Consider the following 6,017-nt stretch of genomic DNA (forward strand, 5'->3'; position numbering starts at 1 on the left):
TTTTATTTTTTCCTTTCCCATGAATTCTCTCTAATTCACCCTTTTCCCTCTCTCCTAAAGCCTTCTGTTTCCCACAAAGAAAATCCCCACTAGTATTTGCCAATGTTCCAATCACAAAAAAGATGGGAAAGGTCAAAGTTTAAAGTCAAGTAGAGCCCTAGAGTAAAGGACAGAAGGCAAGAAAAAGGTATTTAATTCAAATCAGCAAGTTTATCAAGCACCAAAGGAATGCTCAGAACACTAGGAATCCAAAGGAAAAAAAATGAAAAAAAAACAAAAACAAACAAACCCCCCCCCAAACCCTGTCCTCAAGGTGTTTCCATTCTACCAGGAGATTATAACAAGAAAACAGTTAAGTAAATGTCAGATAAATAACAACTAAGAGAACTATTAGACTTCCTTAAAAAGGTAGAACAGAGGGGTAGCTTGGTGGCGCATTGGATAGAGCACTGGCTCTTTGAACTCCTGTTCAAATCTGGCCTCAGACACTTAATAATTACCTAGCTGTATGGCCTTGGGCAAGCCACTTAACCCCATTGACTTGCAAAAAAAAAGTAGAACAGGAGTTTTACATGAAGGAAGACAGATATTCTAAAAGAAGGAAGTGTTTTTCAAGAGTGCTAAAGCATGGGAAGGAATATGAAATACTATGCACCAAAAGATTTGAGCTAATTCCAATATGACTCTCAGTCTCTGTACTGGGAAGGTTGGACACACCATAGAAGAGCATGACTTCTCCAGTTTGTCCTTTCCAGAGATCATTCCCCTTTCTTCTCATTTTATATATCTCTAAACCTAGGAGCAATGAATGGGATAGAAAAAAGACAACAGAGAGTTAGAGAATTCATTAAGTGGAGCAGCAAGGTAAATGTTTTCTTTTGGATCATCAGAGCAAGATATAAGCTAATGTAAAATAGAGATAAGAGTTAATGTTGATATAGCAGAATGTAGAAACTCTTGTTTAAAACTGTTGAAGTTGAGAGTAGTCAAGGGGTTAAAATTCAGGCAGATTGCAGTGCCAGGGAATAATGGGTAAGATGGCAGTATCTAAATATTTGACTAAGTGTTTTTCTGGGGGGGGGGGTTGGCTTGGGTTTTTTTAAGGGTGGGGCATGGAAAGGAGTAGAGGATGACTAACCTTAGGAATAAAAAAATCCATGAATGAAAATATATTTATTAAGAGTTTACTATGTGCCAACCACTGTGCTAGGCCTGAAGAATACAAATAGGGAAAAAAATGAAGACTGACCTGCTCTTAAGGAGCTTTCACTCTCCTTGGGGAAGACCACCCAGCACACTCTCATTTGTCATCATGACCAAGGATCTCTTTTAAGTTCTCCCTCATTTACTTCAATTCAGTTTAAAATGTTACTGAGACAGAGTACCAAAAGATAATAGGATAAAAAGACAAACATTCCCTTGTTCTTGGACAGTTCAGAATTCATGGGTTCTTTCCAACTCTATGAAATCCATGAATTCTGAACTAGCCAAGAGCAAGAGTATGTTTATCTTTATATCCTCATTTTACAGGGAAGGAACCGAGACTCAGAGAGTCTCTTGCTTGTGGCCTTAAAGGTAGCAAAGAAGCAAAGATAGGATTTAAGCCGACATCCTTTAATTCCAAATCTATTCACTCATATTACCCCCTTTAGACTCACTTCGGCAATGTTGTTGGCAGATGAGAGAGAGTTTTTTTTTACAAGGCAAATGGGGTTAAGTGGCTTGCCCAAGGCCAAACAGCTAGGTAATTATTACATGTCTGAGACCGGATTTGAACCCAGATACTCCTGACTCCAGGGCCGGTGCTTTATCCACTACGCCACCTAGCCACCCCCAAGATAGAGTTTTAATATAGTATCCTATCTCCATTTCCACCTATTCACAGGATATCTTAAAAACTTCCCTTAACTGCAGTTTTCCTAAATTTTTCTCTTCCCAAAAGTAAACAGTTCTAATCTGCAAGGCCTTTCAGGTCCCTCATAGGTAGAAAGAACACTGATATAGAAGGAATTATAGTTGTCAAAATAAAATTAAATGATTTGAGAGGTACTCCCCCAAAAACTCAAGCACCACCCATATCCCAAGATTCTACAGTGGTATTGGAATTAAAATGAAAACATTAATTGGTAGGTATAATAAATTAAGTCAATCATTAATTCATTAATTCCTGAGAGAGTCTGAAGTGGTGGTGGAGGTGGAAAAAAGTTACTACCCCTTAGTCTGCTTATGTAAAATGGAGACACTTATAAAGATTAAAAAAAAAATAAGGTACTCATATATGGTTTTAAGGTTTGCAAAACACTTTACATACATTATCTCATTTAATCCTCATACTAATTCTGTGAGGTGGAACAGATGTTATTTATATACATTTTACAGGTGAGGAAACTGAGACTATAAGATGATCACAGAGTATCAAAGATAGGATCTGAAGTCAAGTGTTCCTACATGTAGGCCAAGAATTCAATATATTGCCTGTTGCCACACAGCCTGTACCTCATGGATTTGTTGTTTCAATGAGATCATTCCAGCATCGGCTACACCTTCACTCATTCTCTTTGACTCCTTGATCAAGGCAGAGGAGTTGGAATATCCCCTTGCTCCCCATTGCTATTATTCATTTTTCAGTAGCCTCTCTTCCCTTTGACATTCATACTATTAATATATAATCAAAATTCTGTTAGTTGGTGTCTACAGACTCCCAGCTTACTCACTTCAGTCTTGGATCATTCCCATCATTCAATTCCTTCATGCCTTTCTACATTTGTGCGGCAGAACCCATTATGATTGGGTCCACTACAAATTTTATGTTATAGCCTACTGTATACCTCCCTTATTGACTCACTATCCCATTCTCTTAATGATCCTTACAAACCTTTTCATCCCTCTATCACTTATTTTTAATTTCTCCCAGTCTGCAGGCTTATTTCTTGTAGTCTACAAATGTGACCATGTCTCCCCCATCCTGAAAAATTAAAAAAAACACCTCATCTGATCAACTACCCCTCTATCTAACCACTTTTCTCTTCTACTCTCTTAACTGCTTACAATCTCTTTCCAAAATTACTGATGATCTTAGTTGCTGAATCTAATGATCTTATCTCTATTCTCATTTTCTTTGATATCTCTATGTCTTTGAAAATGTTTATCACTGTCTCCTTGATTATCTCTTCTCTCAAGGATATTTAGAACACTAGTCCCTTCTAGTTCTCTCCCTATCTATCAGTCTCCTTTGCTGAATCCTCATCCAGATCAGGATTTCTGTCAGTGTTACCTGAGTTATTCCCCCAGGTTCTATCTAGCCTGGGTTTTCTCTACATTACTTTCCTTGGTGATCTCATCAACTTCAATAGGATTTAATTATCATCTTTTTTGCTGATGATTCTCAAATCTACCTATCCTGCCCCAAAGTCTTTGCTGACTTCCAATTTCCCATCTCCAAATGCCTTTGAGACATCTCAACCTAAATGTCCTGTATACATTTTAAGCTAATGTCCAAAACAGAAATCATTATCTTTCTGCCCAAACTCTGCCCCTCCTGTCTTCCCTATTATTATTATAGAGAGTAACACAATCTTCCCAGATCCTCAAGCTCCCAACCAAGAAGTTACCATGGACTATCTTTCACTATATTTCACTCCCTATATCAAATCTGTTAACAAAGTCTAACAATTTTACCTTTGCAACAATAATGGTGTACTTCACCCCCTACCCCCCACCTCACCCCACCGCTTACTGTCATCACTCTAGTGGAGACCAGCATCACTTGCTGTCTAGATTCTGCATTAGCCTTCTGGTGGGTCTGTCTGCCTCAAGTCTCTGTCTACTCCAAGCCATCCTCTATTCAGCTACCAAAGTGGTTTGTTAAAAATAGGGGTCCAGGGGCAGCTAGTTGGTGCAGTAGATAGAGCACCAACCCTGAAGTCTGGAGTATCTGAGCTCACATCTGTCCTCAGACACTTAATAATTATCTAGTTGTGTGACCTTAGGCAAGTCACTTAACCCCATTGCCTTAAATAAATAAAATTTAAAAAAAATAAAGTTTAGGTCCAGTCAAGCCACTCCCCTACTCTATAAACACCACTGGCTACCTATTATCTCCAAGATAAAAAAAAACAAATTGCTTTACTTAGCATTCAAGTAAATGACTTTCATAAACTATATGTTTCCAAATTTTCTAGTCTTTTCCCACTTTATTCCCTATCAGGTACATTTTGTTCCAGTGACACTAGCTTCCTACCTATTCCCCCAAACCTATTCCCCAGATACACCATCTCTTGACGGGGGCATTTTCTCTGGCAGTCTTCCATGCCTGAAATGCTCTCCTTCCTCAACTTCCTTCATTGACTTCCCTGCCTTCCTTTAAATCTCTATTAAAAGCCCATCTTTATGGAAATTTTTTCCAGCCTTTCATTTTTTAATTATTTCCTATTTGCCTTGTATATAGCTTTGTATATATACTTATTTGCATGATATCTCCACCATTTGATTATAAGTTCTTTGAAAGCAGGAACATCTTTTACCTCTTTTTGTATTCCTGGTGCTTAGAATAGTGTTTGCTACATAGTAGCCACTTAATAAATATTGATTGATTGATGATTTTTTTTATTTTTTTTTGCAAGGCAAATGGGGTTAAGTGGTTTGCCCAAGGTCACACAAGGTAATTATTAAGTGTCTGAGGCCGAAGTTGAACCCAGGTACTCCTGACTCCAGGGCTGGTGCTCTATCTACTGCACCATCTAGTCACCGATTGATGATTTTTAAAAGCATTTTGTGCTGTGTACATAAATATAAACTATCCTGCTGAACTATCCTGCTTATAACCATGATGATGATGGTGGTGGTGCTGCTGGTGGAAGAGGTGGCGCTGATGATTTTGATGATGATGATGATGATGATGATAGGTGGTGCTGATGGCAATGATGGTGGTAGTGGTGGAAATGATGCTGGTGATGATGGTGTTGATAATAGTGGTAGTGATAATGAAGATGATGATGATGATAGCCATGATAATGGTCTAATCTTGCTTCTGGCACAAGTCTGGGGATGCTGGAAAGTTACACAGTCCTCTAGACACTCTTAGATTACAAATTGCAGAAAAGGTGCCAATCTGCACTGGTAGAGGGAGTTTCCTCCGGTGGCCGTTCCCTATATCAGTCATTATCACAGTCCCTGTCTCTATCTCCAACAAATGTGTCAGTCACTAGCTGGGGTTTTTCTAAGGAAGACGACTTTTTAGAGGTCTGAAAAGGTCTGCAAGTATAGGGCACTGTTGGGGGGTGTCACACCTGGGGTCACAGGTCAGGTAGAGGAAAAGGAGGGAGGAGAGTGTAGCCGAGCATCCCCAAGTTCCCATTTTGCCCCCCGGGGAGTCCTTCGCAGCCTCTCTGATCGGGTCTGCCTCTCAGGGGGTGTGGCTACGGGGGCTGGGGGGTGCAAGGTCACGATGAAGCGGGGCTAGGGATCGTGACCTTCATTTCTACCCAAAGAGCCCCGGATGATTCCTGGACGATCTGCCCCCTCGTTCCATTCGATCATCGAGAGCCCTTCCCGAGCAAGCCTCCCCCGGGGAGGCAGCGATCAGCGGGGGAGGACGTGGGAGCCATTCAGGGATTTCTTTCTATGTTTCCCCCCTCCCGTCACCTTTTTTTTTTTTTACTTCTCCAAAGTAGGTGATTTTTATTTTTATTTTTAATAGAAAAACGACGGTGAAAAAAAAGAACCGTCTTCATTCCCATCACCGCGATTTCCACATGGATGTGACGTTCGGCCCGCGCTTCCGAAATGCCCGGGTTGAGTCACGCGGGGACAACCCCGGGTTTGAAGGCTGAGGAATTTCTCAGTCCCGGCGGACGGCGGTCCCCTGCGCCCCCCCCTCCCGCCCGCCCGCGCCGCCCTCCGGGAGCCCCCTGGCGGCCGGCCGCCGCCACCGCAGGCGACCCTCGCCGGCCCCGAGCTCCCTCGGCTGTCTCTCCGCCCCTTCTCCGAGTGCTTTACAGAGAGCCGCCGCTGGGCGT

Source organism: Macrotis lagotis, chromosome 5, assembly GCF_037893015.1.
Source record: "Macrotis lagotis isolate mMagLag1 chromosome 5, bilby.v1.9.chrom.fasta, whole genome shotgun sequence".
Classification (NCBI taxonomy): Eukaryota; Metazoa; Chordata; class Mammalia; order Peramelemorphia; family Peramelidae; genus Macrotis; species Macrotis lagotis.